Source organism: Melospiza georgiana, chromosome 30 (genome assembly GCF_028018845.1).
Source record: "Melospiza georgiana isolate bMelGeo1 chromosome 30, bMelGeo1.pri, whole genome shotgun sequence".
Taxonomy (NCBI): Eukaryota; Metazoa; Chordata; class Aves; order Passeriformes; family Passerellidae; genus Melospiza; species Melospiza georgiana.
Window position 1 is genome coordinate 1,465,218 of NC_080459.1, and position 10,913 is coordinate 1,476,130.

The following is a 10,913-nucleotide window of genomic DNA, read 5'->3' on the forward strand; positions in this document are numbered from 1 at the left end:
AGCAGTGTATGTAAATATCCCTATACTTGTAACTATCCAAATCTAACTACACATCCATAAACAGCACTAGATCAGGAGGGGTTGCAGCCGCCGATGTTCCCAGGCTCTCGCTCGGGCTCTTCCTCCCGAGCAGAGCAGCTCTCCTGGACAGGGACAGCAGATGGGACATCTGGCAAGCAAAGGGAAAACTGAGTGAGTGTGGGGTTGTTTCCCTTGGCAGCAGCTGCACTTCCATCAGGGAAGAGGAAATGTCAGAGCCTCCCCAGCAGGGTATCCTGGTTTAGGGCAAATTTGTTAAAGAATCTGCAAAGGAGGGCCCCTCCCCCCAACTGGTTCAGGAAAAAATTATTCGGAGAGAGGTGGAAAGAACCTGTTTATTTCAAGCACAGCACCACCATCTGCCATGGACTGATCCAGACTGCACTAGAAAGGGGAGAGGCTCCAGAACATCTGCAGTATATTGATGACATCATTGTGTGGGGGAACACAGCTGCGGAAGTGTTTGAGAAAGGGAAGGAAATCATCCAGATCCTCCTGGGAGCTGGTTTCGCCATTAAAAAGAGCAAAGTAAAGGGACCAGCTCGTGAGATTCAATTCCTGGGAGTGAAGTGGCAAGATGGACAGTGTCAGATTCCTACAGATGTCATCAACAAGATCACAGCAATGTCTCCACCCACCAATAAGAAAGAGACACAAGCTTTCCTGAGTGCCATAGGTTTTTGGAGGATGCATATTCCTGAGTACAGTCAGATCGTGAGCCCTCTTTACCTGGTCACCCGCAAGAAGAACAACTTCCAGTGGGGCCCTGAGCAGCAACAAGCCTTTGTCCAGATCAAGCAGGAGATTGCTCATGCAGTAGCCCTTGGCCTGGTCAGGACAGGACCAGAGGTAAAGAACATGCTCTACTCTGCAGCCGGGAACCATGGCTTGTCTTGGAGCCTTTGGCAGAAGGTGCCTGAGGAGACTCGGGGTCGACCACTGGGATTTTGGAGTTGAAGCTACAGAGGGTCTGAAGCCAACTACACTCCAACAGAGAAAGAAATCCTGGCTGCCTATGAAGGAGTTCAGGCTGCCTCGGAGGTAATAGGCACTGAAGCACAACTCCTTCTAGCACCCTGACTACCAGTGCTGGGGTGGATGTTCAAAGGCAAGGTTCCTTCCACTCACCATGCCACCAGTGCTACATGGAGCAAGTGGATTGCTCTTATCACTCAGCGCGCCCGTATAGGTAAACTGAATGGCTCTGGGATTTTGGAGGTCATTACAAATTGGCCCGAAGGTGAGAATTTTGGTGTCACAGAAGAAGAGGAAGAAGAACCAGTGACACGTGCTGAAGAGGCTCCTCCCTATAACCAACTGCCCCCAGAGGAAACACGCTACGCTCTTTTCACTGACGGTTCCTGTCGCATCGTAGGGATGAACCGGAAGTGGAAAGCAGCCGTATGGAGCCCCACACGACAGGTTGCACAAGCTACCGAAGGAGAAGGTGGATCAAGCCAACTTGCTGAACTCAAAGCTGTTCAACTGACCCTAGACATTGCTGAGAGAGAGAAGTGGCCAAAGCTCTACCTCTACACTGATTCATGGATGGTAGCCAATGCTCTGTGGGGATGGCTGGAGAGGTGGAAAAAGGCTAACTGGCAATGTAGAGGGAAACCAATTTGGGCTGCTGAGTGGAAAGACATTGATACCAGGGTAGGGAGGCTGCCTGTGAAAGTCCGCCATGTAGATGCCCATGTACCCAAGAGTAGAGCCAACGAGGAGCACCAAAACAATGAGCAGGCAGACCAAGCTGCAAAGATAGGGGTGTCCAAAATAGACCTAGATTGGGAACATAAGGGAGAGTTATTCCTAGCTAAATGGGCCCATGATGCCTCAGGCCACCAGGGCAGAGATGCCACCTATAAGTAGGCACGAGACCGAGGGGTGGATTTAACCATGGACAGTATTTCTCAGGTTATCCATGACTCTGAAACGTGTGCTGCCATCAAGCAGGCCAAGCAAGTGAAGCCCCTGTGGTACAGTGGGCGGTGGTCCAAGTACAAGTATGGGGAGGCCTGGCAGATTGACTCCATCACACTGCCCAAGACATGCCAGGGCAAGCGCTACGTGCTGACCATGGTGGAAGCCACCACTGGATGGTTGGAGACCTACCCTGTGTCTCATGCTACAGCCCGGAACACCATCCTGGGCCTTGAAAAGCAAGTTCTGTGGAGACATGGCACCCCTGAGAGGATCGAGTCCGACAATGGGACTCATTTCAAGAACAGCCTTATCAACACCTGGGCTACGGAACATGGCATTGAGTGGGTGTATCATATCCCCTACCATGCACCAGCTGCAGGAAAAGTGGAGAGGTACAATGGACTACTAAAAACCCAGTTGAAAGCTTTTGGTGGGGGATCTTTCAAGAAATGGGAGCAGCATTTAGCAAAGGCCACCTGGTTAGTTAACACCCGAGGTTCCACCAACCGAGCAGATCCTGCCCAGTCTGAGTCCCTGAATGTAATAGAAGGAGACAAAGTCCCAGTGATACATATCAGAGGTTTGTTACGGAAGACTGTGTGGATCAATTCTGCCTCGAGTACAGACAAACCCATCTGTGGGGTTGTCTTTGCTCAGGGACCAGGTTGCACGTGGTGGATAATGCAAAGAGATGGAACAACACGATGTGTACCTCAGGGAGATTTGATTGTGGGGTAAGAATGATGTGCAATATCACTATTCATTGGATGTTACTGCCATTGTCTGTACATTAAACCATACAGACATGAGATAGAAGGAAATGTGTAAGTGTTGAAGGTCTGGGCAAGTGGAAGATGGAGAAGGAAATGTGTAAGTGTCGAAGGTCTGAGCAAGTGATAGATGGAGCTTTAAGTGACTAAAGTGAAGAGGGAGAATCCTGCAGCTCTGTAATATAGGGCCTGGATTCAGTGGTCCAGTGTGGGGATGTGATGAAGGCATAATGGGTATTGCTTGTAATTTTGGGGGGAACAGATGGAAATTTTGTATGAATAATGCATGATGTGTTGCAGTATGTTGATGATATGGGGATAAGGGGTGGAATGTCCTGGGGTGACGTTATGATGCTTGTATCCCCATTCATCTGTTCTGTGCCTTTAAGACCGGCTCTGAAGAGTGGAAGTTTTGTTTGGGTTTCTCTTATCATGGACACAGAGACGAGCAGTACATAGGGCTGTTTTGGCTTCTTGTTTTCAGCTTGCTTCTTTGCTTGCTCTCTTCTCTGCTCTTGCTTCTGCTCTTGCTTTTGCTTCTGCTTATTAGCTAGTTTAGCTAAACAGTCCAAATTCCTTCCCGGACTGTTTCTCCTCTCCTGTTTCTGTGACCATCTCGAACCTGCTCCGGACTGGGACCCGGGAACATCGAGAGTTTGATGTTTTGGCCTGCAGCAGCTGCCCCAGTGCCGGAGGGACTGAGAACAGAGTAACCACCCCCAAAAGAGACTTTCTGATTTTGTCATCTTTCTCAGAGCGGTGCCATCGGGTATTGTTCATTTTGTGTGCTGGGGGTGCTGTGCCTGAAATAAACAGGTTCTTTCCACCTCTCTCCGAGGAATTTTTTCCCGAACTGGTTGGGGGGAGGGGCCGTGTGGGTTTTGCTTTCTGGAGGGGCCCTCCTTTGCAGATTCTTTAACAAATTTGCCCAACGTGGCAACGATCGAGCCCCACGTTGGGCGCCAATGTTTTGTCCTGGTTTAGGGCAAATTTGTTAAAGAAGCAGCATGGCTGAGCTGGTTGTTGGTCAGGTAAGGGCTCAAATATATTTCCTGCAACTTACTCCAGCACAGTTCAGCCTGGAAAAAAAGACATTTTTCCAAGTGTAGGGGAGTCAAGCTCCAATAAATGTCATCTGAGCCCTGGTGCTTGCTCCCCTGCATGAAGCCTCAGTGAGGCACCAGGGCCTCCTGTCAGCAGGAGGGGAAGGGAGATCAGAGTTGTTGGAAGAATACGTGACTGAAGGCTGAGCACAGGGTTGGTGGTGCTTTGCGTGGCTCTTGCATGACATCCAGGCTGGCTGTGGCAGTGTAAGTTAACCTTTTGTTTTGCATCAGGCTTCATGCCAGAGCCAGCCCCTTTCCAGCCTTTGGGGTGATTACAGCTGTTGCTCTATATTTCTCTCCCTCCATTTTTTCCAACAGCTATTCTACTCCAGCACCACAGGCAGGCAGTGATGGCTGCCTGTAGCTAACAAGACAAACTGAGATCTGCCTGCAGAGCCATAGGAAGGTGTCCCTGGGCTTGTGAGACAGGCCAGGACAACACAAACTGAGGCCACAGCCATGCTGTGCTTTCAGTTGAGCCTGTGGTGGAGCTGCTGTGCTTGTAGTCAGCATCTAGATGGGGCAGGTGGCATATCTATCTTAGCTGGGACAGAAACAGAAGTACAGCCCTTGCACAGCATCCTTCTGCTAGGCTGTGCTAAGCTCAGGGGCCTCTAAACTGGCCCTTAAGACCTAGGTCTCCACTCGTTGCCCAGATCCCCAGCCTCAGGGAGAAGGACTTGGGTTTAGGAGCCATGGCTTTTTCTTCTATCAGACTCCATTAAGAAAAAGTCAAGTTAAGCAGTTCATTAACATTTAAAATACTGTACAGTGTGTAAAACCAAATATCCCCCTCCCCACAACAATCCCGTGTTCTCAGCGGATGCTCTGGTGAAGAATACCGCTTTTGGCACTGTTTGCCTTCTCTTTCTCCTTCTTCTTTATGGGATCCATCTCAAAACAGCACCAGACCTGCACTGTTTCATCAGCAGCTGCTGAGGCCACTGATGTACCATCAGGACTCATGGTCAGGTTCAAGATTCTATCAGTATGACCTTAGGAGGAGAAGGAATGTGCAATCAGGGCTGAGCTGATCAGCACATGCACATTTACTCCTGTATGCTCCCATGAGCCCTGCCAGCTTGCATAGCTGTCTCCCCAGTGGCTGTGGCAGCATGATTTCAGACCCCAACCATACACTTGGATCAACGGTATCTCTTCCACAGCCCCGTGGGCATGCTTTACTCCTAGCAGCATGGCCCTGGATACTGTCCTGTATCAGTGATGCTGCAGGCTCAAACCAAGGAGTGCAGCTGTCCTCAACCTCTAACAGCCCCCCACCCAGGCCCTGTCCACCTATAGTAGGAGTCTTAGTATCTGTAAGTAAACAAAAAGGGGGAACATAGTAGGAGTCTTAGTAAAATATCTGTATTGTATATTGAATATCTGTATATAGGCCTTGCCCTGATAAGTCCTGGTTGTTTTTGATGGGCTGCAGCTGCAATGTCCTTAATTGGGCTGCATCTGTAGCTAGTGAAGATAACTGGGATAAAAGGAGCTGGGCTTGGCCAGTCAAGCTGAGCTGACAAGGAGCCCTGACGAAGAAGGAGCAACAAGCAGGAGAAGAAGTCAGAGCTGTGAAGAACTGCCCCCAAGAAGTATCACCGAGAAGGTACCAGACTTTAGAAATATGATTGCGACAGTATGGGACTTTAGAAATGCAACAAGATAACAACATCCACCTACCTTGCAGCTCTGCAGCCTTAGTCAATATTGGATACTTCCATATAACCAGCTGATTCTGTGCAAAGCCATGGGCTGAAATGAGTTCCTTGTAGTTTGTGGACCATAGGATAGAAGTCACCTGCAAAGAGGTAGTAACACAGGTGAGGCAAGGTGCATGGGCTGATGCTCACCACTCAGAGGCAAGCATGGTCCCCCTCCTTCCCTGTGCCTCTGGGCCTGAGGAGCCAGCAGCTCTGTGTAGGTGTGCTGCCAGAAGGTGTTTGTCTGCAAGCTGATGTTCACCTCTCACCTGGGAACGGGTATCAACAGCACTGAGGCAGGCGCCAGAACACACGTTCCAGATGCGGATATGTCTGTCTCTAGTGCCACCTCCAGTGGCTAGAACATTCATCTGCCATGGGCACCACGCCACAGCCTGAGAGAGGAGAGTTCATTTTAAAACATACAAGAGGCAACCTGCACCCAGCCAGTGCTGCATGCCTGCCTTGCACACACATATCCGCCCGCGGCAGCTCTGTGCTCACCTTGACAGCACCATGGTGCTGAGTGAAGGTCTGTACAGGAGCAGAGTCGCCACCCCCACCTTGGGTGCATGGCCAGACGTTCGCCAGACTGTCATTGCCACCACTGGCCAGGTAGCGGCCATCCAGAGACCATCTGAGTCCGCACACCTCGTGTGTGTGGCCAGCAAGGGTGGCCACGTGATGCTCAGCCACTCGGACATCGTGGTGATGGATGTGCCCAGTCTGTGCACCACTGCAGAGAGAAGAGAAGGCTTGCAGGGTCAGGCTGCACATTTTCACCCAAATCCATTTTTGTTGTTGCAAGACTGCTATACCTGCCACTGGGTTTCAACCAGTGTTACCAGCAACACAGGTCTGTTGGTGTGAGTGAAACACCCACACAAGCTCTTCACAGCTTCAGCACAAATTGCAATACAGGAAAGAGGCCTTCTCCTCACAGCCCGAACAGATAAGGCTGAGAAAGAATCCCAAGCCAGGACAAACTTCTCTCTGCCATCCCTAACCCATGCCACACATAGATTGAGGGATAGGAGTTTGCAACAACTGGAAACTGCCCTTGACCCACTGCTTTACCTGGAGAGGATGCAGCTGTTCCAGCCGAGGGTTCCCACACGGGCGCAATGGCTGGTCATGGTTCGGAGACGTTTCTGCTGCTCAATGTCCCATAGCTTATAGGGGCCTGAGGAAATATATGTATTGCAGTAAAAGATCTCTGTACTGTATAAGTGACCCTGCCGTGATTCCAGTTATTGTAAATGGGCTGCAGTTGCAATGTCCTTGATTGGGCAGCAGCTGCAGCCCGTGGAGGTGGCTGGGATAAAAGGGGGTGAGGCATTCAGGGAGGGCTGCAGAGGAGCCCTGGCTGAGAAGCAACAACAACACTGCTGTGAAGACCTGCTGTGAGAAAACCACCCAGAAGGTATGAGACCCTAGAAATATGATATGCAACAACATAAATGCAACAATAGCCGGAAAGGCAAAGCAAAAAGTTCTTCAGAAGAAACCCAATCCTGTTTCTATGCCCTAGGAACCTCACTGCACAGGCTCTGGCATTCAGCTTTCTCAGTAAGGGAACAGAGAAAATGTGTATCTCATGACTATAGCATAGAAGGTAACGCTGCTTATCAGAAAACCCCCAAACCAAACCCTGCCTTGCACACTGGGCAGTTCCACCCCACACCAGGGAAGACAAATCAGGTGCATGGCATCCTTCCTCTGCCAACCAAGGTTTTGTCCCCAGGCCCCACAGTTCTGTCAATCCCTTGAAAACGCCTCTAGTTTTACTCCTGCATTCACCTGAACCTCAGCACTACTTGTGCCAACAGCAAGGTAGTCTCCATCTTTAATCTATGACACAGAGGAAATGTAAACATCTGGATGCTCCGTCTGCAGCAGGGGGATAATCTCCCTAGTACCGTAATTCCACAGATAAACAGCGTCGTCCAGAGCCACTGCCAGGAAGTTCTGGGAGCTCCAGTCTATGAGATTCAGATCTACACTTTGAAAGAGCAATGCAGGTCACACCATGCTTGGCTAGAGAGCATGCCCTTCACCCGTGCTGATGCAGCAGGTGTGGGTGCACATGTGCGCACACACACGTACAGGTGAGGGGCAGCCTTCTGAGTGTCACTATGCCCAGCTGCTGGGGCCAGGTACCCTGCTCCAAGGCATCTACACAGTGCCCTAGACCACTGTCCCTGTAAGGCCACACAGGGACACTCCAGAAGTGGTCTGTGCTAGCCTGGGTACACAAAATAATACAGACAGCCCAGTTACACTGTCCTAGGAACAGCAATCCAGTGCAGAATGTTCTGGATGCCCAGCACTCAACCCTGTAGCCTACTTACAGTAGTTGTTGCGGATCGCTGGTGCATCCAAGACCTGTTCTGGCTTTGAGGGAATATATCTGCTATTCTTCCTGCTGAATCCAGGTGCCATTTTCTGACTGTAGAGCACTTTCATGTTATTCTGATAGCCTGTGTGCAGGGGAACAGGTTTGTTAACCTGAGTTAGTTTCCTCCCAGCTGAGTGCTGCTCACCCAACTAGGAATCCCTTGGAGTGAAAATAAAGCCCTAAGAGAAACACTCACAAGCCTGCAGTGCACTAAAATCACTGGCAGTATGAACTGCTGAACAGGGGTGAGCTACAATTTCCTCATTCATGGAAACAAATTTAACAAACACTTGGGTTTTTGAATCCCATTCTATTTAGTTGCAGTTTAAGCTAGAAAATGCACAGCAGAGAGTTTGATGCTCTTACAGACTTCATGAAGGTTTGGAACCTGCAGTACAGGTGACTGTCACCGACATCTTTTCATAAAAATCCTTTCTTTAGGATTTTCCCCCCTTCTGAGAAGCTGTGGCCTCAGCAACAAAATGTAAACAATGGTTATCTGCTGCTGGGGAATGCAGCAGGTGGATGCGAGATTGGTCTTGGGTGAATGTTTGGACTTACTGACCACTCATGGCAGAGCTGGGTCTCACCCTCTGCTGATACACAGCCCTTTGTTTATTCATTCTTTTTCTATTCTTAGCTTAGCTAGCTTCTGAGAACTTTCCTTCTATTTCTTTTAGTATAGTAACAATGTAATATATATCATAAAATAATAAATCAAGCCTTCTGAACATGAGGTCAAGATTCTCATCTCTCTCTTCTCCCTGAAGACCCTTGCAAGCCCTGTAACAGGTGACCAACTGGCAGTCATAGCAACTCTCCTAAATAAATTCACTGTAACTGTTATGCCCTCCCTCAACCTCAGGAACCTTAAGAAAGGAGACTCCAGCCTGTACTCCTGAGAGTACAGCTCTCAGAAACCAGTTGATTTCTCTTGTGACCACACCCAGAGCCTTTGTGTTGCTGTTCCCCTGACCTGATCTCTCCTGCTGATTCAGCTCACACAGAGCCTATATCATACCTTCTGGAGCATTCTGGGGTTTTCCTCTGAGGTGGAGGATCTTTGCCTCTTCTACATCAAAACCATTCCGATTCACTGCCCAGGCTTTCTGTTGCTCCTACAGAGACAAATCACCCTCAGTACAATGCATTTAAAACAATTCCCACACTGCAATTTAAACAGACACCTAAGTCCCCTTCTCTTAGAATCTGAAGATGTTTGACTGTGCTGCAAGGGTCAGTCACACAGGGCAGGTCAAAGGAGTTTTTCCTCAGACTTTCATACATCGTCCTGCTCACTTTTCACACAATGGCAAATTCAGTGTTATTGCCAGTGGGAAAAGCCACAGCCACAAAGCAACCAAATGCTTCATAAACAGATTTCAGAACACAGTGTAAAACATTCCAGAAGTGTTCCCTGTGGAGACATTGTCCTAGAATAGCTACCACCAGCAGTTTCACTTTGCATAGGCTCACAGCTTTGTGTTTTTGTTGCCTGCTACATTTTAAAGCCTCATTAGTCAAAAGCTAAATTTTGCTACCAGAAGCAGCATAGGCTTAGAGTGCATGGCAGTCTCTACAGCTTCAATCTCATCCTAAGCTCCTGAAGCCCAGAGCTGCAAGTAGTGATGGCTGGGACTTGTCAGTCCTGTGTGCCCACTTGATAGAACCTATAGTTTACTGCTCTGTAAAGGGGCAGGAAGGAGTAGCGGTTGTTGGAATAATTGTAACTTAGCAACATGCTCACCTTCTTGGTAGGGGAATCCTCAGCAGGGTCATTCTCTTTAGTTAGGAGGAAATTTGCCATCTCCATCTGCAGAGTGCTGCGGTTGGGAATGTAGCGATTCCCCCCAGCCTTTGTGGGGGTGCTTTGAATTTTGGATCCAGATTTACCTGCATTCACATATGAAAATATTGTCTTACAGCTATTTAACAGCCTGTATTAGAGCATTCATGGGAGCAAACCCAACACACTTCCACATCACACCCACCAGACAAGTAGGACTCTGAGGTCTCCTGCCACCCAGTCACAACTAACTTATATTTTCCTCCCTGCCACCAAGTTGGTTAGGGACTGTGTGGAGCAACTCCTTGGGTCTAGTGCAACAATTCCCGCCCACACTCGTCCTAGCATACAGCTGTGCCAGCAAGGCTCAGCTGGGTGAACAGCAGCTCGCCAGCCCCAGTGCTCAGAGCTCTACCCCTCATGCTGGCAAGGAGGTGGGTGGCTGTCAGGAGCACAGCCCACCTCCTCCTGCCTGAGCAGCAGCCGGTAGGGCAGCGTGGCAGGGAGCCCAGAGCCCCATGGCTACGGACAAGCAGCCTGGGTGAGGCTCCCGCACTCAACCTCTGCCGCTGGTGGCCGGCGCTCACCGGGTGTCTTGGACGGCGTCTTGCTGGAGCTGTGGGAGCGATTGGCCGACTTCGTGGGCGACACACCGACAGGGCTGGGCCCGGGGCCGCTCTCCTTGGCCTTGCGCTGCCATCGCGCAGGCGGCGCGTTCGGGATCAGCGTGTCCAGCTTCAGCAGCCCGTGCAGGTCTGCCTCAAACAGGAACTGCACCATGGTCCTGCGGGCGGGCGGCGTTAGCCGTACCCACCGGCCAGGCTGAGCCTACTCCAACAGGCCCCGCCGGCCTCCCCACGACTGGACTGTGCAAGCGCTCCGGCCGCTCCTCCCCACCCACGGACACCCACACTCTCCACAGCCGCTCCTCGGGACACTCCATCAGCTGATACGCCCTCCCTCTGCTCCTCGGGGGTCCTTGATCAGCCGGCACCCCTTCCAGCTGCTCTTTGGGGCTCTCTCGGATAAGCGACATTCTCCCCTCCCCTACCGTTCAAGGGCAATCTCATCCCTGCTCTTTCTCCTCCCCACCGAGCTTTGCCTCCGCCCTGTGCCCCTGGGGCTGCTCTTGGCCAGGCAGCCTCAGTGGGAGCCAGCACTGGCTGCAGCCCCAGTGGGCCC

The 10,913-nt window shown here is 50.6% G+C and overlaps 1 pseudogene; it reads right to left on the minus strand.

Annotated features, from left to right (window-relative positions):
* Positions 1–4,657: 4,657 nt before the first annotated feature.
* Positions 4,658–10,511, minus strand: LOC131094608 (cell division cycle protein 20 homolog; annotated as a pseudogene).
* Positions 10,512–10,913: the final 402 nt, after the last annotated feature.